The following is a 22,784-nucleotide window of genomic DNA, read 5'->3' on the forward strand; positions in this document are numbered from 1 at the left end:
TTTTTTCTGCTGTATCCCTGATGAATTTGTCCCGCTGTTTTTGGAAAGATATTGACCCCTTAGACTTTGGAAAGAGGGCTTCTGTTTTAGCTCAGGATGCATGGCCACTGCTCCGACACCTGAGATTCCCCGGGAGCAGGGGTTAAGGAAGCTGGTCCAGAAGGAGTGTGACACAGCTGGTGCTGGTCTGGTACCCTGATGACCTTTCCTCCTGAGTCAAAGAGCTTTTGATTCATGGTCAGGGAGGCAGAAACTACAGTCCCTCCTACTAGAATGGCAGCCGTTGAAGTTTAGTGGGCATCAGAATCACCTGGAAAGTTTGTGAAGCCATAGCTCATTGGACCCCAACCACAGAGTTTCTGATTCAGCAGTTCTGAGGGGAGACCTAAGGGTTTGCCTTTCCTGTACAATCCCAGAGTCACCGATGCTGTTGCTCGGGATCAGTTTGGAAAACCACTGCCCTGGGGAATTGCAAATTTCCATCCTTGCTCATTCTTTTGCGTCCTATCTGAGGGCTGGATGTAGGGGCAAGACAAAGGGGAGAGAATCTCGGGTTCTTATTTCTATTAACTCGTTCTGTGGCTGTATTTCTGAAGGTGGTTTTGGTTGGGAGTAATGGAAAATAGCTTATTACTTTAAGTAAGGCAGGGAATTTGTGGGGAGGATGCTTGGGAATCTCTCTGAATTCAATGCAGAGATGAACAGTTCGGTCTTGGGAAGGGCGGGACAGCCCTGAGGCACTCAGCAACTGGAATTCTTGTACCTGCTGTCCAGTCCAGTGATCTGGCAACTGATAACCTCTAGTTCGGCCTATTAAAATTCCAGATGCTGACAAGTGGTAATGTGATTGGCCCACAAGGGGCAGGACCTTCCTGCCTTCCCTCATTTAACCAATAAGCTACAGCAGGTGTGTCGGAAAGGCCGCAGAAGAGGGTTAAGGAGACAGGCAGGGCTGTCCCAAGCCCCCGCAGCCCTGAACTGAGCATCTGTGATCCCACAAGGGTTCTACCATAGTGACGGTGACCACGATTCTTCCCTTCACTGGGCCTCAGTTTCTCTATCTGTAAAATGATGGGTTTGAGTTAGAACTTCATTACTGGGTCAGTGTTTCTTTCTCAAAATGGGCTTGCATCGTAATTCCTTGAGATCCTTGAAAACAGACACCCACCTGCTCTGTGGTGTGCTAATTTATGGTCCACAACAGACTTGCCAAAACAAAGTATAACAAAACACCCTGATTTGTAACGTTTGCCCAGTTTCTGTGGTGTAAACAAATATTCCTGCCATGGCCAGTTTCAAGCTAGCAGAGTGAGGTCACTGAACAGGGAGCTGGGAAGAGAGGGGCACCTGGGCTCCAGCTCACCCCTTGCCTACAGAATCAGAGCCTCTACAGGACCCCTGGGAATCTGTATTTCATCCACAGGCCATTCTGGTAGATCATAAAATTTCAGAAGCCCTGCACCCAGAGATCTCTGAGAACCTTTCCAGCTCCTACGTTGCCTCATTTTAATTGTATCACGAATTTTCACACTGGCTCTGGGAATCGGGGAAAATTTTCCCTTGTGAGAGCATTGCAGAAGAAGCCCTGGGGAGATGGGTGGACTGAGTGGGGCAATGGTGTGTCTGTGCCAGCCTGTCTGGTACTCTGGGACGGGATTCACCTCTCCCTGTTCTCCCAGAGTGCCCTCTTGTGCCATCGCTCCTGGAGGCAGGGTTGTATGGTGACGTGCATGCCTCAGGGATGGAGATAGGGGTTGCAGGACAGGAGGCGGCAGCTGTGGGTTCTGGGACCCTTGCCCATCTCTCATCTCTCTGGGTATGCTGGCCTTCCTGCTGCTGTCATCATGACCTTGTGATCTGTATCTCTAGCCCCAGAACTGAGAGCCTGCCTGGTCGTCAGCTATTTTGGGGCAGGTCCTCATCTAGATAACCTTCTGTGAGCAGCGAGATCACAGAGTGGAGGATGTCATGTCTTACTTGAGAAGTGCCGAGGCACAGGGCCATCTCAGAACCCGCAGGAGACCAAGTCAGTGACAGTAGGGCCTGAACAGAAGCTGGGGAGATGGAGGTTGGGGGAGGGAAAGGACAAACAACTACCAGGATGTGAATTCTTTCTTCAGGGACCTTGCAGAAGAAACCATTTGCACTCTGAAGTTAGGTCACACGTTTACTTTTGAGCTGGAATGACCTCTGACTTTCTCTTGTTCTATAAAGCAGGAGTTCTCATAGTATGACACCCAGGCTGGTAGCAACGGTAGGGGAACTTTGTAGAAATGCAAATTCTCAGACTCAAAATGTCTCCATTTCTTAGAGCCCTTGCCTGACAATGTGATCCCAGGTTCATTTGTGAGCGTTCAGCACTCCTCTCCTAAAGACCTTTTCCGATCCAGATGCCTCCTGGGGCTGCCCTGCCGAGCTGTCCCCAGACCACAGAGTGGATGGGCTCATGGCAGCACAAACAGGGATTCTGGGATGGGGATGTGGATGGGAAACCACAAGAGACAGTAGAGATGGGGCCTTTCTGGGTGCTCTCCGGTGGGGCTGCTTGGGAGGAGGCCCAGGGCCAGCACAGGCCCTGCTTGGAGATGTCCAGCTTAGCATGGGAGCTTCAAGCAGTGGACAAATTTCTTGGATACTAAACTCCTCTTTCTTTCCTCATGCTTGTTCTCTCAACTCTCTGGGCTCTGGATTTTGCCTACATCATGGCCCTGCCCTGTCTTTTCCTCCATTTCCCCTCCCACCAAAGTCTTGTCACATGTGCAATATGGCTCTAGCTCCCTTAGGCAACACATGCTCTGTTCTACCTAAGGCTCTCGTACTGTGCTGTACCCTGTTTTATGGGTCTTGTCTGCCTTCATCTGGTCCTGGAGGCTGGGAGCCCTCCTAGGCCAGCTCCTTGACAGAGTCTCTGAGGTCCCTACAGATCCCTTCAGAAAAGGGATCTGAGCCTTCTTCCACTGACCTTGTCATGTATGCTGGGCAAACCAGATTTGGGGCTGAGGTGGGGTTCGCTATTGACCTGCCTGACTGAACTGTAAACCTGAAATCTTCCCTCCATTTAGGTCCAAACTTGCTCTTTCTAAAGTGATTTGTAAGTTGGTGGAGCTGGAAAGGAAAAACATGGAGTCAGACTACAGCGGACCTTTGCCTGAGGCAGCTCTGAATAATCCCTGAAGCTTCTTTTGGTTGTGCCTCTGAGTGTGTGTGTGTGTGTGTGTGTGTGTGTGTGTGTGTGTGTGTGTGCGCGTGTGCATGTATCTCTTTACCTGTGTGTTTTCATTTTCATCTGTGGGTTCCCATGCATATCTGTGTAAAATCTTCATGCATCTCACGAGCTGTGAGGTCACAGGTGGTGATTTAAACCATTTGACCCTTCATTTTCCTTGTCTGCATAATGGGGATAATAGTACCTTCCACTAAAAGTGAGTACAGTGGCAAGATGAAAATGCACATAAGCTTCTTAACACAATTTTTAGTATTCCTGTGTTAGGCTATTGTTACTAGATGCCTTAGGCAAGTTACTTAGCCTCCCTGTGCCTCAGTTTCCTCATGTGTACATTGGGGATAATACCAGAACCCAGTGTTGTTGGACGGATTAGGGAAGTTGAAATCTGCAAAGTACTTAGCACGGTGCCCTAAGTTTTAGTGATTGTAATGCCTATTATCTTTCCGTGCATGGTTGCGTCTGGGTGAGAATCTCCAAATCTGTGAATGTCTCTGGGCAAGTCTCTCTGCTCATGTGTGTATATATGTATGTGCATATGATGTATCTGTGTTTATATGGCCAGGCAGCCCCGGGCCTCCTGTCTCTGGGTGGAGTTTGCTGTTGGCCCAAACCTGGACTCCCTGAGCCAGCCAGGCCGGCGCTAGGGATGGAATTTCCATTAAGAATTAAACAGGACAGTACTGGGAAGCCAGGCAGACAGAGGGGAGGGGGTCAAGGGGGATGATGTTCCAGCTCTGAGTTCCCTTGGGCAGCCTCAATTCTGAACTGCCTTAGACAAGGTCTCTGCCACCTTTGCCTTCGAGTCGCAGGCCTTGCTGGAGCCATGGCCCAGAAAGATGGGCAAGGAGAGAGGAGTTGCCTGCGGTGGCCTCTGTAGGGAGATTTGGAGTTGCTGCAGCCAAGACTGGAGCCATGAGGCGGCCTCCCGGGAATGGAGAGGCGGCCAGCGAGGGTATAGGCGGCTGGGGCCTATGGGGACGACAGGAGGCCAAGAGGCTCGGCTGTGCCGTATGTATCTGGAAAAGTGTGTGTGTGTGTGTGTGTGTGTGTGTGTGTGTGTGTGTGTTCAGGAATGCACAGTGGGGGACATTCATAGAGGGAACCTCTAGCAAACCAAGTCTGTTCCTCTCTTCCTTGGAAACCCGGGCACAGAATTTGGTCCTGGAAATAAAAGATTTCTGAGGTTTTTGCCAGTATCTATCGTGTTTATGATCTAAGCCTCATTCCATTACTAGCATGCTAAAAAATACCTTCACTTTCCTGGTACTTTTACATTCCTGATCTCATCTCATGTTTTTAACAACCTATGAGCTAGGCAGAATTACTATGATTCCCATTGTAAATATGGGAAAGCTGAGTCTCAGAGAGGTTAAATGACTTGTCCAAGGACACACACCTAAAAAGTAGTAGAGGCAGGATGCAAAGTCAGGTCTCCTTAAGGAGAAAGTCCAGACTATCTTATACAACCCAATTTACTGGAAACGGACTCAGAGAAAAGATTCTGCAACCTTTGCCCATCTGAGGAAGGCTGTGGCTCCAGTGTTAATGCCCAGCCAGGTGGGCGGCTGGAGCCTAAGTTCTGTCCCCAGGCCCTGAGACAGGCTTGGCTGAGACAGGAACTGAAACCCCTCTCGAGGGACTGGGGAATGGAGTCAGGCTGTCCTGGATAGATGCAGGCTGTAGGCGAAGCTGGCTCCTTGGAGTGGCTCAGACATGCAGAGTCTGGGGTCCCCAGAGAGCTGAGGCAGGCAGTTGGGTGAATGTCAGGAGCTGCAACGTGTCCAGGGTCAGGGTGCAGTGGCCATTGTTAGCCAGGGCCTGGAAAAGGGCACGATGGTGTCAGCATCAAGGAAGAGAAGGCTGAGATGGGACCTTGGAGCAGTCATTGTGTTATGGGGATGGAGCTGGCCCCCTCCTCCTCCTAGAACACGGAGTGCAGGCATATTGACATAGTTTGCACATGAGGGATTTAGGTTAGATGCCAAGGAGGACTTCCTGCCAACTAGAGGGTGCAAGCTTAGGAACAGCGCCCAAGGAGGCTAGGGTTGACTTACCTTGGTGATCCCCCAGATTGGGTAGAGGCCCTTCTGGCGCCCTTGGATTCATGGCAGAGTGGAGGGAGTTGGATGGAATGGCCTTGCAGCTTCCTTCCAGTTCAGGAATGCAACATTCCTGAGCTTTTGGGGAGGAATCAGCCTTCTTTTCTAGACGGGCCATGGGAAACAGAGAAGTCCAGAGGGGAAGTCTGATGTGCCCAAAGTGGGAATGAGTCTCTACAAACACCCTCTGTCATTTTTGGCAGGTCTGTGATCCGGAGGTCGGTGATCTTATACGGGTGACTGGGATTCCTAAGGGAAGCACCTGTGGTGAATAAACCAAGCTCATTCCGGGCATTTGGGGACTGCTCAAAGTTTGGCGGCTCCCTCCGCGGAGCTTGTGAGCCGCACCCAAACCCCTCCCCGTTTTGTTTCAGCTCCAAGGGAAGCGCTCGCCGCCCCTTCCCTTCCCCTCTCCAGATGTTGGCATGCGGGGCACACGTGGGCACCCCGGTCTGCTGGACTCCTCCGGGTGCTTCCCAGCCCTGACTCCCACGGAAGCCCCGGGGTGAGCCAGGTCTCTAATCAGGCCTGACCGCGTCCCCATTCCGGCGCTCCCCGCAGACCAGAGTGCGACGTTTCCACTGCCAGGGGGCACCAAAATAGCTTCGCGGCCCGGCGGCGGCGGTGGCTGACGCGGGACAGAGGCTTGGCAGGGGGCGCGCTGTCGTGGAAGGTCCTGGGGCCGCCCGGGGAGTGGGCGGGCTGGGGCCGCGCGGGGCGGGGGCGCGGGGCAGCGGGCGGCCCCTCCGCTGGCCCGGCCTCTGGAGCCCCAGCTGCGCCCTGCCACCGCTGGCCGCCGCGCACACCCGGCTCGCCCGCTCCCTCGGAGTAAGTAGACCCGCTGGGTGGGCTCCGTCGGCGGCCCCGCAGGGTCCGCCAGCCCTAGTCCGGGACAGAGCATGCCTGTGACTATTCGGACAGTAGGTGTAGGAGTGTCAGTTGGAGGGGATGTGTCTGGGCCAACGTGTTAGCCTGTAGAACTTTCTAGCATGTGTCACAGGGTATGAGTATGGGTGAGAAAGTATATCAGGGTGTGTGGGAACTTACATGTCGGTGGACCTGGAGTGTGCCCACGGGGGGCACGTGTGTGTCTGTGCACAGCCCTGTGTAGACCCTGTCTGCTTTCCTGGAAGTACATTCCTGTGGGGATAGGAAGGCTCCAGATGGGCTGAGAGAGCGCATGTGTGGATGGATGGATGTGTGTGAGTGAGGCGATGAGGACAGAATGAGGATAAAGCGTTGCTGTCTGGGGGTGCCTGGGTGGCTCAGTTGGTTGAGTGCCCCACTCATGATCTCAGTTCAAGTCTCGATCTCAAGGTTCTGCGACTGGCACTGGACCCCCTGCTGGGCATGCAGCCTGCTTAAAAAAAGGAGTGTTATCTGAGCTCAGATTTTTCTAAGGTGACTTGACTTGCCCCCAGCTGGGGTGTCTTCTCTGTGGGTCATTTGGCGGCTTTGGTTTCTCAGGACTGTAGGCAGGGCAGGAGCTCGGAGCCTTTGCCCAACACTGGAAGAGATGGGGCTCTGAGGGATCCCAGCTGGCTGGCCAGGGTGAAGAGACGGCTTGGGGAACCCACTGTAATGCCAGAAGAGTCAGGAGGACAATGAGAGGGGGTGAGCAGACCACACAGTCATGCCCACCCACAAACACTCATAGGGCACCCACACCCGCACACTCACAACTGCGCATGCGAACACACATTCCTGCCCACACACGTCGCTGTGCGCCAGTCTTGTATGCCCTTCCACTCAGGACATCCATGCAAACACTCACATGCTTTCAACATGCACACCCGTGGACAGTGACATGTATGCAGCAGGCACCTATGTGTGTAGAATGTGCATATGTACACACACACCCCCTGGCTTGCTGCGCTTTCAGCTTCCAGACACCCTTTTTGGGTCCGCTTTAGCTTGCATATGTCACCTGGGACAATGGGTCCAAGTAACAGGCCGCCGTAGGGAGTATCTTAAGTCAGAGGCTTTGGCTGTGGGTCCAGGGCAGATGGTAACACGGTCCCTTGCTCATGTGATCTAGGACCAATTCTTCCTGTGGAGCCTGGGGCTAAGGGTCTAGACTTAGAAGCAGCTCTTAACCCTCTTAACAAATGAAAAGGCCGGGCTTGCAGGCTGAGGCACCGCACAGCACCTGTAATTTGCGCCAGGCTCTAGTTGCACACTGGATTCCCCCTGCTGTAGAAAAGCCCCAGGAACCTTTGTGGCCTGAGGCCAGGGCAGGGACAGTGAGTGGAGCTGAGCGGATTCCTTCTCTTTGGTTTTAATCAACCCTGTTTGAGTGTCTCCCGTCTCAGGCTAGGCTGGAAGAACTACTAGCTTTGACTTTGCTCCTCTCCCTTCCCCCAGTGGTTATCTCTTTCCTTGACAATCTTGTTCTCCCTGATCTCCTTTCCCTGGGGATCCTAGGGGACACACTAAACAGTGCTTGGAGGAGTGGGTGACCCAAAATATCAGGTTGTTGTTATTATTGTTATGACCTCTTCCACCTGGTCATTCTCCTCTGGGCAGGCTTCAGTGGGGTGCCCAGACTTATGTGTTCCTTCAGCTGGGAGGTTAGAAAGATGACATTGACTGTCTTCTTACTTAGTGTTTATGGTTTGGTCCAAGGAGTGCCTGAGCTCTCACCCCACCAAGTCTCCTAACATGCACGGGAGAGATGATTTTCAGCCATTTCCTAAGCAGGGTGCGGGGATCTAGTCTCTCCTATCTGACCCTTAGGGATGGTTAAATAAGGGCAGGCTGTGTTCCCCCCCTCCCCCCGCCCCCCGACAGCCTTCTTGCAGAGTGAAGGGGGTGGTGGGGAGGAAGTCTGCATACCTTCCCAAGCCTTACTTTTATAGGAGCCCAGCCACCTTAGGACTCAGGAAAAGACTGGAAAACCAGAGGACTCATGGTGACTCAATCCTGGCCTCTTTCCTCCCCTGCAATCCCCCCCACCCCCACCCCCACCTCTTAATCAAGTGCATATATCTGTCAATCAGAGCTTAGAGCAACAGTGGGTTATCACAGAGCATCAGGGTAACCCCAGTAAGTTAACAAACTTCCAGTTCAAGGAGGAGAAATCAGACAACAGCCTAATGGTAATAATGACATGTGTAATCATGGTAATAAAAGCATATTTACTGACTCTCTAGAATATGCTTTGTCTCATTTGCTTTTCACAACAGCTTTTTTAGTCTAATATTCCCACTTTTTTTTTCCTGATAAGGAAATTGAAGCTTACAGTGCTCAAGAGATTTCTACAGGTCTGTGTGACTCCTGAGCTCATGACATAACCTGTGTGTTTCTCTTCTTACTCTGGCTGCTGGGAAGCTCTTAGTCCATCATATTGTTCCATCTTAGTCACTGTGTTAATTGGAACCCTGGTTTTACTTTTCATTTATGCGTTGACACCTTTATAGTATACATTTAAATGTAAACTCCCACATCCTTTGTGACAATCAGGATAAATAAATGAAAAGCCAGCCTTAAGCATTTTATTTGCCTATGAGGATGGGAAGCATGTTGCATAGATTTTTGAGGGGGACAGCTCCAGTTTCAAATATTTCACTTGGTTTTCAAGCCGTGTCTCGATTTTTGGCTTCTGTATCTTTGGACTCAGTTTCGTGACCATGTCTTGGGGCTTTTCTTTTTAGCGGCTCTGGGAGATAATGTCCATCTCTGTGCTGGCTCAGACAATGGGGATTGTTGAGAATGAATTGGGCCATTGATAAATGCCCCTTGCTCTGACTGCCTCAGCTGCCAGCTCCTCCCTGTCTCAAAAGCCTGAGTGTCTAGATGCCCAAAGGAGTTTGACCCCTGCCCTAAGTCTGGCCCTGGCCCCATGGCCACCCCTTCTTCATGTGACCCTGCCTAGGCCCAGGGCTCTGCTGGGAGGTCTGTGTCTCTTGGACTTGAGCTCTGCCTCCCCCGGCATGGACCACATGGTCTCTGATCAGGATGGCTCTTCTGGAACCAGAGCTCAGGATGAGGGGTCTGGGCTCTGGAATGGGGAGGGACATACAAGGGGACTTTTCTGTCTCCTTTTCTGGACCTGTGAGGCCATAGAAAAATGCTCACTTTTTTCTCCTTCCCAATGAGAAGGAGGGTTCTTAAGTCTTCCCAGTGGTTAGGGAGTCCTTTGTTACCTCTTATCTGTAAGAGATGTGGATCACCAGGGGGCCTCTGCATGCCGCACTGAAGGTTGGTAAGACTTCTAACTGATTGATTCCAAGACTGATTATTTTATTCTACCCAAGGCTCCTAATGTTTGGCAAGTGCAGCAGTGGGAGGCAGTGTTTAGCACTAGCGAATGATTGGAAGGATTCTAATGGTGGCCCTTCAGGAGTTGTCTTGGGATTCTGCTTCTCAGTAAGCATTAATTTGCACCTCCCCCCACCCTCCCCACCTGGTGGCTGTTAACCACATTTAAGATTACTCCTCCCATAAGCATTTGGTTACAAAGTGGGAAGGAGGAGTCCTTGGCCCAAGGCCCCCAGGAAATATCTGGTCCTGGGTGATGTGCTGGTGGCTGGCGCAGGTATGGGGCTTGCTCCTTCCCGGGGAAAATGTCCTCTCAGAAAGGTAAGGCTAAGATTTGATTGTGTCTCTGCTGAGGATTCGGGGTGTTCCCTGGCCTTTAAGCTCAACTAAGTGAGAACAGGTTTAAAATCCAGCAAGAGTGCGTCAGGCCTAGCAGTTGCTGGAGTCACTCACCGCTACTCCCATTTATTTAGTACCTGCTACAGGCCAGCCCAGTGTTAGGTTCTTTGCATCCTTTGTTTCATGGAAGCTCTGGAACAACCCTATGAGACACTGAAGCACAGTGAGGTTAACAGCTGGCCATGACTCCATTCCAGGTCTGTCTGACGTCAGAGTCGGTAGTCAATGTCCGCCGATGACCCCTCCTGTTCAAAGGCTTTAAAACAGGAAAACCCACCCCTTTGGGCCACTTGGGGAAGGGCTAAGGATCTGACTTCTCTGGCCCCAGGACTTGAACATCATCAGCATCATTGGCCTTTGCAGCCTCAGATGGAGACTGCCACTTGGTGGGAAGCAGGGGTGGCGTGGAGCCTCCACCCAGACTCTGTGATCCAGCCAGCTCCAGGGTCCCCTCAGTGCCAAGCTCTGGGGGAGCCCAGGATCCTCTGAGGACGTCTCTGGGCAGACCAGACCTTGTTCGGCATGATGCAGTGTCTGTAGGCATCAGCAATTTGGCCGAGTAACTGCGTAGTGTTCACTTTCTGCTGGGGAAATGGAGGTTTTGTCTTACAACCCAAATATCCTGGGTTTGGAAACCATGTGAAGTGCAGCCTGTGGTCTGGGTGTGTGGGCTGCATTGTGGGCCCGTGTGTGGTGCTGGTTTAAAGGACAGAATGACGGACTCAGGCTGCCTCCCTGCCTTTGATAGAGGGTGAGATGAAGGCTGCACATATCGGCAATGTGCAGAGGAAAGAGCATGGGCTTTGCAGTCAGACAGATCTGACTTGGAGCCTCAGTTTCCTAGTCTGTAAAGTGGGGTTCCTCCTTACGCTATGGTGTTGCCAGAACTTGAAAGCTTTTTGAAGTGGAGTATCTGACACAGAATAGGGGAAGCCTGAATGCCATATCCTTCCTTCTTATCCCACTCACCTTCTGGGAAAGAACCCTGGACTGATTGGCTCGACTGACTCCAGCTCGAGCTCAGCCTCTGGGTACACGGTGTTATCTTACTTTCTCTGGGCCTTACTTGCCATGTGTGTAAAACAAGGGCAGAACTAATTTCCCTCACTCTCTGTAGTTTTTGAGGATAATGAAGGCAGGGGGACCTCTCGGAAGATGCAGAAAGGTCACTTACTATTATTCGTTCATTCATGCCTCAAATATTAATTGAGACCCGGTGGTGTGCCAGAATCTTTTCAAGGCACTGGGAATATGGGAGTGGGGCATAGCCTAGTCTCCCAGCTGCAGTCAGACCATGTGGCTTGTAAACAATGAGGCCTATAAACAAAGAATGGCAGGCCTGTCCCCGGGGACAGGATTACAGCAATACTGAAGGTATTGGCGCATCAGAAGAGGAAATGTTATCTCATATTGGGGCAATCAGAGAGGCCTTCCTAGAGGTGAAAACTCTTGATCTGGATCTCCAAAGATAACAGGAAGTTTCTAGGAGGATAAGAGGAGGGCATTCTAGGCTGAGAGACCAGCGCATGCTAGGCACAGAAGCATTGTCTAGAGTGGTAAGCTTGGGGGACTGGAGTGTGTGGCATGGGTCATCGATAGTGATGAGAAATGAGGTGAGAGACATTTCAAAGTGCTACTGAATGATGTCAGGCCTTGAAAGCTGTGTTGAGGTGTTTGGATTTTATCATGCCAGTTATGGACAGCCACTAGGCGCTTTAGGCAGTAGGCAGGGGAGGATCATGGATGTGGGCTCACTCATTCATTCAACAAACATAAAAAAGAACAATTTATATGTCACTTTGAATTTTGATATCATATCAAATTAAGGGAAGATTGCAAGACTGGTGAAAAAAAAATCCCTCTCTATCCAAATCCCTTAGCCACTTACAGGATGCTTCATTTACTTTTTTGTTTTTGTTCCGTCTCTCTCCAATAAAATAAAAATTATTCTTATTATTTGTGTATATTTTAGTTGTCTGTAATGTATCTTGTTGTTTATTATATTCATTGCTTTATGGTATATATGAATATATATAAAATATTCATATTTCTGATCAATTTAAGAGGAAGTTAGAGGCATGATACCTGTTCACCCCAAAATACTTCCGTGTGTATTTCCTTAAAAAAAGAATAATCTCCTACCACAGTAGGCTTTTTCTTTCTTGCTCCACTCAGGATGCACTCCACAAACTGCATTTTGTTGTCATGTATCCATGGTCTCCTTAAATCCACAGCAATTCCTCTGCTCTGTCTTTCCTGACTTTTATGTTTTTGAACAGTACAGGTCAGTTATTATGCTGAATTTGGACTTATCTGATGGCAGTGCATGGTTAGAGTATGCATTTTGGGCAGGAACACTAGTAAAGTGCGGCTATCATATTCGCAAGCCCAGGAGGTGGGGACTGTCCCCGTGCTGGTGATGGAAGCCTTCATCACTTGCTTACGGTGATGTTTGCCAGTTTCTCCAGCGTGAAATTACTGTTTTCCCCTTTGTAATTAATAAGTAATTTGTGGAGAGATACTTTCAAAGATTATGCAAATATGCTGTTCCTCGTCAAACTTTTACCCACTAATTTTGTCATCACTGACACTTTTGAATGCATAGTTTCTTCTCTGTTTATTAGTTGGCACTCTACCGTTGACAAGATCTTTCCTTTCTCCTTTTCTCTCTCTTTCTCTCCCTCCCTTCTTTCATCACTCTGAACTCAAAGGATTTTTTAATTTATTCAGTGGGTTCTAACCAATTAATGTATTTTATTTTGATATTCAAATTGCCCCAGATTTGATCAGTGGGAGACTTTGCAAACCGACTCCCGTTTCTTTGTGCCTTGTCTCCATGATTCTCTGTGCACTTGCTTACTCACTGCTGTCACAAGAAGTTCTAGGCTTATTTTATTTTTTCTTGCTCTGGACCTGGAATCAGCCATTTCTCCAAGAAGCCCTGGATCCTCTTGGTGGAGAATGGTATTTAGAAACCAAGTTCTGGGGTACCTTGCTTTTGGTGTATCATTGGTTCTCTGCCCTCTGAGCAAACGGAGCTAAGACATGTACATATATGTGCATATTAATTTTTATAATAAAAAGCACAACAGGTTATTTATTATATGTTTTCAGAAAGAAAAAAAACAAGTGAATAAAATAGAGAATAATAGGGTGAGGGTACTTTAGATTGGGTGATCAGAGAGGGCCTCTTTGAGGAGGTGATATTTAATAAGAGCCTGGATATTGTTTAAATTATCCAGGAAATAATTACAAGGACTTTAATTATGACAGAATGGAAAGGAGGTAGAATCAGGTGACTGGTCAAATGTAGAAAGTGAGGGAGACGGGGCTCCTGGGTGGCTCGGGTCATGATCTCGCAGTCCGTGAGTTCGAGTCCCATGTCAGGCTCTGTGCTGACAGCTCAGAGCCTGGAACCCGCAGCCTGCTTTGGATTTTGTGTCTCCCTCTCTCTCTGCCCCTCCCCTGTTTGTGCTCTGTTTCTCTCTCTCTGTCTCTGTCTCTCTCTTTCTCTCTCTCTGTGTCTCAAAAATAAGTAAACATCAAAAAAATTTTTTTTAGAAAAGGAGGGAAACAAAAAAGTCACTCCCAAACTTCCATGTCCAAAACGGAATTTCTGCGTTCTTCCCCTGCACTGTCCTATTCCTGTATGGTCCTTCAGGTCTGTCATATCTCCTTGAACAGCTGCTTCATCTACGCAGCCACACACGTCAGAGTGTGCCGGCAGTCATCCTCAGCACCTCTGTCCCAGAGCCCATGTCCAATCTATCACCAAGTCTGGTTGCTGTTCTCTTATAAATATCTCTCAAATTCATCACTTCCATTCATCTCTGCTAGGATCATCTGGTTCAAGGCACCATTTTCATCTTTCTGGAGTACCACAGGTCCCTGCTAATTGGTCTGGCTGTATCCGTGCTCTATCCAATTTGTTCTCCACACAGCAGCCAGAGTGCCTGTCAAAACACAACTCGTTCATGTCATTTCCCTCCCTAAAAATACTTCAGTTGCTTCCTATTGATCTGCAGTAAATCCTCCCAGGTCTTGTTTGTCCAACCCTACTACCATCTCCTACATTCTTCTACCCAGCAACCCCCCACCCCCTTCTGTCACGCTGGCCTTGTCTGGGTACCTTGGGCTTGTCAGGCTCCCTCCTGCCATTGGTCTTTGCACTTGCTCGTTCCCCTGCTTAGAACTCTCTTCCTTCACCTCTTCACATACTGAATCCCTACTTACCTCTCAGTTCTTGGCTCAGTTATCACTTCCATGACCTCCATGACTAGGTCAAATCCCATTTTATAAGGCTTTAAAACACCACGTACCTCCTTCAAAGGTTTATCATAGTTGCAACTTGACATTTATTTACAATTATTACATGATAATGCCTCTTTTTCCGATTTGATGATGAGCTCTGTGAGCGCTGGTGCCATGTCTGGTTTTGCTCATTGCTTTATGCTAGCAGTTAGCATGTTACTGACACATGCCACAAATATTTGTTGGATGGATGAATGAATGAGTGAATGAAGTTTTATCAGCTGAACAACCAGATAGATGATGGTGGCATTCAGTAGAATAAAAATTCTAAGGAAGAAGTAGATGTAGGGAAGAATATAATAATTCATTTTAGGACATATGGCCATTTGAGATGCGTGCCTATCAGCCTTCCCTCCCCCACCCCGCCCGCCAAGATCTTACCATTTTCTGGGCAAACAAAGTAGACCTAGTCAGCAACATTTGGGGGACTGGTGATAGATGACATCTAATTCCTAGATTATTCTAAGGAGCTCCCTGCAGAAGGGATCTAGGTCAGAAGGCATCCCTGAGCTGTGGTTTCTCCATCTCTGGTTTGTAGAGGATACAGGAGATCTGAGGGGCCTCGAGGTGGTTCTGACTTGGCTCTATGGCTATAAAACTTATACGAAGGATCTTTACAAACTTATGAAGGATCCTTGGAGGTTGAGAGTTATTTGCATAATACATTACATGGGTCAGGAGCTAACACTCTCCTCCCCACCCCTAAGACTGCCCTAGGCTTCGGTCTACAAGAGAATTCAGACAGGTGTCTTACTAAGCCCAGCAAGCCATCCTTGCAACAAGACCATTAACACTAGGACAGACAGCCTATTCAGTCACAGTGGCTCACTCACGCTTGCATTTCTCACTCATTCAATGATCTATTTTGCCTTCATTCAGTCTTATGCACCACCCCCCAACACCTACTTGTCCAGACACAAACAAGAATTTATATTGGATTTATGGCAGGACTTAAGGCTGGTGAATCACCTGCATCCCCCTCTTCATCCATCTCTCACATGGTCCTCACAGCCCAGAAGCTCAGGTGAAGAGAGACCATCAGGGTGGGGAGATGTCACTGCGCTGTTTGAGGGCCTATGTGATTACAGGGTGTCATCACGAAGAAAGGGAGACCAGAAGCTGCCACAGTGATTGCTTCTCTTATCTCACTTTCTGCTCTTCTAGTGTCCTGTCCCCTCTTTCTGTGTGATGAGAGTTTAGGAATTAGGCTCCTTGATCAGATAGATGGAAGGTGGTAGCTGGGCTCTGCAAAGGTGCTTGGGACTTAGGTCCAAAGAGAAAGAGAAACACAACTTATTGTGAGCTATACCAAGGAAAAGAGGATGCTTTCGTTTTCTTCTTCATTTTCTCCTAGAATTGCACTTTTAACTGGGTAGAATTTGCAGAGAGGCTGGGGGGGAGTAGGGAGAACAGGATTTTAAAATGTGGCATTAGGAACCAGGCAGTAGACTAATCCTGCCCTCTCCCCCCCACCCCACCCCCAAGAAGATGCTCCTTCAGTTCTCTTAGGTTCATCATTTACAAAAAAAAAAAAAACCCAAGAATATGTGCTGTCCATCTGTTGTGACATGGGACAGGGCTGGAACTGAGCAGACAGGATAATGGCAACTGCATCAGATAAGAGCATCTTAGAAAAATTACCAAAGGTGCCAAAGATCTCAGTTACAAACTTATTCACTCAACCCCTCACTCATCCAGTCAACAATTTTCCACCTAGTACCCATTGTGTGCCATGCATTGTTCTAGGCACTGGGAGTACAGCAGTGAGCAAAACACATGCCCTTGTAGAATCTGCTTTCTGGTGTGTGAAGACGGACAGTGAATAGGTTGACATACAGTATGCAAATGATGCTGAGCACTATGGAGAAATACAAGAAGGGCAAGGAAGTCCCAAAGGTGGGGGAAGGTTTATACATCTATATAGGGTCAAGACATTCTGATAAGTAGATATTTAACCGGAGGTCAGGAGGAAGTGAGAGGGCAAGCTATATGAATATTTGGGGCAAGAGCAGTCAAATGGAGGAGTAAAGGCAAAAGCCCTGACATATGCTTGAGGAAGAGCATGAAGGTCAAGATGCCTGGAGTGAAATGAGAATCAGAGGAGTTGAGGTCAGTGCAATAATTTGAGCCAGACCACGAGGCCCTTGTGGGTTATTTGAAGAACCTTGGCTTTGAATCTGAGTGATATGGGTGGACATTTGAAGGTTTTGAGCAGAGAAGTGATATGCTCTGGCTGCTGTGATCACAGATTGTTGGAAGTAGGCAGGAAGGTATGTTAGGGGCCTTTTGTAGTAATGCAGGTGAGAGATGGTGGTGGCTGGGACCAAGGTCCACTTATTTATTTCTCCATCCGTTTCACTTTTTATTGTACCAATGTAACATGGCCTATGTCTGAGGCTTTTCACCACTGTTCATCCATTCCTTTGTCCCTCTGTGATCTGTCCAGCTATCTTCACTACACGTGAAGTCTTTAGAAGTTTTTACTTGTCTTTAAAGTCTTTAACTGCCAGACATAGAGCATTATGCTAGATGCTGGTTGATGTGGGCATATTCTTCTGGGACTTGGGCCCTAACCCGGGAGGCTAGATGCATCCATGGGAGTTTACCTGTCAGTTAGGAAACCAAGTTGGCCCTGGCCAGCCCAGAATGAATAGTGTCAACACTTCAGTATTCTGGGTGCCCTGTGATTTGGGGGGGCGGGGTCCTAGTTTACTTCCAGGAGGAGGCCAAATTTATGCTGAATCTTGATGTGTAGGGGCATCAAATCTTTTTTTTTTATTTTTTTATTGCTGTTTATTATTTATCTTTGAGAGAGAGAAAGACCAAGTGTGAGCAGGGGAGGGGCAGAGAGAGAAAGACACAGAATTTGAAGCAGGTTCCAGGTTTGAGCCATCAGCACAGAGTCTGATGCCAGGCTCAAACTCACGAACCGCGAGATCATGACCTGAGCTGAAGTTGGATGCTTAACTGACTGAGCCACCCAGGCTCCCTGATAGCAAATCAGTTCTGAAGAATATATCTGGAACATGCCTTAAAGCTTGAACATAAAGGATGTACCGGGCAGTATAGGGTGGTAATGACAAAACAGGTAGGATGGTCTGGAGACAGGGTCTGGGGAGTCATGAGTGCCAGGCTAAGGAGTTCAGACTTGAGTTAAGAGATACTGGGGAGACATGACAGGCTTTCAAGGAGGTATTATGGGAGCTATGTGTTAAGAGATTGGAACTAACATCAGAGTGACAAAGGTAGGCTGGGGGCTGGGACCCAGCAAGAAAACAATTGCCTTGTGCAAGCCTTCTTAGGCTTATGACCCACAGGGTCCCTGAGGTTGGGGAGACTGTTGGGGTGGCCCCCAGATGTGCAGTGGGCTGGGATGCAATGATGTGGGCGCTCTAATGGCCAACACTAGCAGCAGGTAATGTGAGCAGATGTTACTGGGACAAACTCCAGATGTCTCCTGCAACTGGAAGCTACCTTTGAGCAAAGAACATAGCAGCCTGAGTTCTGGGAAGAGCAATCTGGAGAAGAGTTTGGATCTGGCATCTGGTCATGAATGACTCTTGTAGAAGCTTCTGGGGAGGGGATCATTGGATTATAGGAACATTAGGTTCTGAGTAGAAGCTCATCTAATCCACCCCTCTACTCTTACAGATGGATAATTGGAAGCCCAGAAAGGGCATAACATGTTCAAAACCATGTAGAACACATGCGGCAAGAGAAAGTTCAAGCATCTTATTTGAACTCCTGTTGGAAGAATTACTAGATTGAATCACACATTTATATATCTCTTTCAGTGGAAGAGGAAATTCTAAGAAAAAGAAAATTGTTTTATTCATTTACTTCTCTATCATTCTCTATCATTTAGCTGGGGCCTGATACAGAGCAGATGCTTTGCCCAACCCCATGACCACACTGTCTCCCCTCTTGACCCAGGCCAAAGAAGGTGTTAGACTGGTCTCAGAGTGGGCCACACATGGGCTTAGGAAGAGCTGCCTGCAGATGGGGGTAGAGCCTGGCTCTGGATCCCTCATATACTCATCTGGCCTGGACCATGGCCATTTCTACCTCACTCATACTCAGAGCTCTTGGCAAAGGCTTCCTGGGGGCCATAGGTGTGAGTGAGTAAAGGGAGCAGCTGCCATGAAAATGACTGCTGAAAGGGTGAGGACACAGGTGTGGGATGGGCCGAGGTGGCCTGTGCCTAACTAAGGCCACTGTAGGAGACAACGTCCCTGTCCAGCTGGAGATAGAAAGCAACTCATAGGGGGTCTTGAGCAGCACCCACGTAGACACCTGGAATGCATATTTGGGGCTTAAGTCCAGTGCTTGGTGTGGCCTGAGGGTAGGCCCCCCAGGGACCTCACTAGATCCACTTAATTGCTCCTCTGTTGTCCCAACAAGCTGAAGACCACTTCTTTATGAGCACATCCTGTTCTCTTCCCCACAGCATGAAGAAGTCTGTGCCTTAGTGGCAGAATTACATATGAGATTGTCCTTTAATGCCCCTTCATCCCCACATTCAGGATCCTGGTGGGGAGGGCTGAACTGGAGACAGTTTTCTGAAGAGTCACAGAGATTTGGGCCACAATTCCTGGAAGCCCGGGCCCTGTGGTCTGTGTCAGTACTGGACTGGTAATTGGTTCTTAAACTCTTGGTCAACACGTTCTGTTTGTCTTGTGCTGAGAAGTTGGCAGAGGGATTTCCACACAGAGAAGAGTGATGAGCTATAAGTGTGAGCAAACTGAACTTGTAGACACAGGAAAACAAGTGCCCCCAAATTCAGCATCCCATAGTGAGTACCCTGGGGAAGGCAGTGGTTTTCTTCAGGTGTCAGGTCATAACACTCTCTCTCCAAGGTAGCATCATGGACCAGAATGGACCAGCATAGCTTCATGGACCAGTATCATGAGAGGGAGGGAAGAAAGAACTCGGGTTCTAGTCTGGATTCAGCCATAAATTTACTTTGTGATTTGGATAAGTTATTTACCATGCCAGGGCCTTAGTTTCCCTTCGCATAAGCTGCAGGATTGGAAAAGACAATTCCCAAGGTCCTTCTATGATACTCCAGGTTTTCTAAAAAAATTTTTTAATGTTTATTTATTTTTGAAAGAGAGACAGAGTGAGAGGCAGAGGGGCAGAGAGAGAAGGAGTCACAGAATCCGAAGCAGGCTCCAGGCTCTGAGCTGTCAGCACAGAGCCCGATGTGGGGCTTGAACTCACGGAGTGTAAGATCATGACCTGAGCTGAAGTCAGACACTTAACCGACTCAGCCACCCAGGTACCCTTATACTCCAGGTTTTCTTGCTTACATTATGTTAACAGAAATTTTAGTTAGGCCTCAACTTTGAGATTTCTATCTTGGCCCAGGGCTCATTTTTCCCTTTGCCTAAAATTTCACTGTTATACATTCATTCCTTTGGGTCTTTTAAGAGATTCTTATTTCCACAGACAGTATTGCCTAGCAAAATACCTCTTACTTTTATTATTTCATGTAAAGACCCAGAGCAGTGTCAACTCCATTATTTTATTTCAGTCTTTACAACAATTGTGCCAGGTTATCAGAGACATATTATTATCTCCAGTTTGCCTATGAGAAAAGAGGTCCAGACAGGTTAGTAGCCTGACAAAGTTCACAAATTTAGTTACTGGCAAAGCAGAGAGGTGGCTGTTGGTTTCTTGGCCACTGGTCTGTTTTTTCTGTGCCACCTTTTGGATTTAGCAAGGGGTCCTAAGGACTGTATGGCACGGGGGCTGTGGTTTTTAGCACATGGCAATAGTATCAGGATAAGAGCATCAACCCCCACATACCCATGCCATGTAAGGTTGAAGTGTTCTCAGCCAGGGCAGCCCTAGGCACTGTGCTGAGGGGCTGTGCTGGCCCCCCACACCTGGACATTCATAGGTTGGCCAGGGCAGAAAGCAGGTCCTCTACAGCTTTCATACCGGATCCTGATCTGCTGTCTGTCCTAGACTGTATTAGCAGGGTGGTGGGTATCTGGCCAAACTTGGGTATCTGGCCAAACTTCCTACCCCCCCCCCCCACCGATTTATTGAGATATAATTGACATATCATATTGTGTAAGCTTAAGGTATACAATGTAAAGATTTGATAAACGTATTTATTGTGAAATTATTACCACCATAAGGTGAGTTAATACATCCATCACCTGATGGATGACAGTTACGCTTTTTGTAACTGTGATGAGAATACTGAAGATCAACTCTTAGCCACTTGCAAATATACAATATAGTATTTTTTAAAAATGTTTATTTATTTATTTTGAGAGAGAGCATGCGAGCAGGGGAGGGGCAGAGAGAGACGGGGAGAGAGGGAACCAAGCAGGCTCCACGCTGTCAGAGCAGAGCCCAATGCGGGGCTTGATCTCACGGTCAAGTGAGAGCCTGATCTGAGCCAAAATCAAGTTGGATGCTTAACTGACTGAGCCACCCAGGTGCCCCAACAATATAGTATTGTTAACTATAGTCACCCTCCATGTCGTATGCTAGATCCCTAGAACTTATCCATCTGGCATTTGTAACTTTTGACTAATATCTCTTCATTTCCCCCAACCCCTAGCCCCAGGGAACCACCATTCTACTCTCTATGAATTCAGCATTTTTAGATGCTACATATAAGTGAGGTCATACAGTATTTGTCTTTCTCAGCCTGACTTATTTCACTTAGCATAATGCTCTCAAGATTCATCCGTATTATTACAAAAGGCAGGATTTCCTTTTTTATGGTTGAATAATATCCCATTGCATATGTATGTATGTATATGTACACACGTATATAAAGAAAATGTGTTATTTCCATGTCTCAGCTATTGTGAATAATGGTGTAAGGAATGTGGGGGTACAGATAGCTCTTTGAGATACTGATTTCATTTCCTTCAGATATATACCAAGAAGTAAGATTGCTGGATCATATGATATATATTTTTTAATGTTTATTTATTCTTTTTTTCAAATACACAATTTTTATTTTTGTTTTGTTTTGTTTTACTTTGAATTAATTTTTTTAATTTATTTTTAAAATTTACATTCAAGTTAGTTGTCATATAATGCAACAATGATTCTAAGAGTAGATTCCTTAATGCCCCTTACCCATTTAGCCCATCCCCCTTCCCACAACCTCTCCAGTAACTCTCAGTTTGTTCTTCGTATTTTAGAGTCTCTTATGTTTTGTCCCCCTTCCTGTTTTTATATTATTTTTGCTTCCCTTCCCTTATGTTCATCTGTTTTGTATCTTAAAATCCTCATATGAGTGAAGTCATATGATATTTGTCTTTCTCTAATTTTGCTTAGCATACTACCTTCTAGTTCCATCCATGTAGTTGCAAATGGCAAGATTTCATTCTTTTCGATGGACATTTGGGCTCTTTCCATACTTTGGCTATTATTGATAGTGCTGCTATAAACATTCAGATGCATGTGTCCCTTCGAAACAGCATACTTGTATCCCTTGGTTAAATACCTAGGAGTGCAGTTGCTGGGTTGTAGGGTAATGTTTATTTACTCTTGAGAGAGAAAGAAGAGAGAGAGAGAGAGAGAGAGAGAGAGAGACAGAGCATGAATGGGGGAGGGGCAGAGAGAGAGGGAGACACAGAATCTGAAGCAGGCTCCAGGCTCCCAGCTGTCAGCACAGAGCCCAATGTGGGGCTTGAACCCATGAACCGTGAGATCATGACCTGAGCCAAAGTCAGACACTTAACTGACTGCACCACCCAGGTGCCCCAATAGTTCTATTTTTAATTTTTTGAGGAGCTTCCATACTATTTTTCATAGTGGTTGCACCAATTTACATTCCCACTGACAGTGCATAAGGGCTCCCTTTTCTCGATGTCCTCACCAACACTTACTTATTCTCTCTTGTCTTTCTGATGCTGGCCATTCTGACAGGTGTGAGGTGATGTCTCATTGTGGTTGTGATTTGCATTTCCCTGGTGATGAGTGATGATGAACACCTTTCACGTATATGTTGGTCCTTTGTGTGTCTTCTTTGAAAAAAAGTGTCTATTCAAGCCTTTTGCACATTTTACAATAGATTTTTATTTTTATTTTTTTTTAATTTTTAATTTTTATTTAATTTTATTTTTTTTTCAACGTTTATTTATTTTTGGGACAGAGAGAGACAGAGCATGAATGGGGGAGGGGCAGAGAGAGAGGGAGACACAGAATCGGAAACAGGCTCCAGGCTCTGAGCCATCAGCCCAGAGTCCAACGCGGGGCTCGAACTCACGGACCACGAGATCGTGACCTGGCTGAAGTCAGACGCCCAACCGACTGCGCCACCCAGGCGCCCCTACAATAGATTTTTAAATTAAAAATTTTTTTTTTGCTCTTGAGTTGTATGAGCTCCTTATATATTTTGAATATTAACCCCTTATCAGATATATAGTGTGCTATTTTTTTTTTAACCATTCTACAGGTTACCTTTCCATTTTGTTGACTGTTTCTTTGCTGTGCAGAAGCTTTTTAGTTTGATG

General features: G+C 47.5%; 1 protein-coding gene across 1 annotated transcript in view; it reads left to right on the plus strand.

Annotated features, from left to right (window-relative positions):
• The first annotated feature begins 6,050 nt into the window (after nucleotides 1-6,050).
• Nucleotides 6,051-22,784, plus strand: part of INSC (INSC spindle orientation adaptor protein) — a 125,422-nt gene continuing 108,688 nt past the window's right edge. Inside the window, exon 1 of the mRNA XM_047878660.1 lies at nucleotides 6,051-6,153. The gene's annotated coding sequence lies outside the window, so the exon portion shown is untranslated. The remainder of the gene's footprint in view (nucleotides 6,154-22,784) is intronic.

Source organism: Prionailurus viverrinus, chromosome D1, assembly GCF_022837055.1.
Source record: "Prionailurus viverrinus isolate Anna chromosome D1, UM_Priviv_1.0, whole genome shotgun sequence".
NCBI lineage: Eukaryota > Metazoa > Chordata > Mammalia > Carnivora > Felidae > Prionailurus > Prionailurus viverrinus.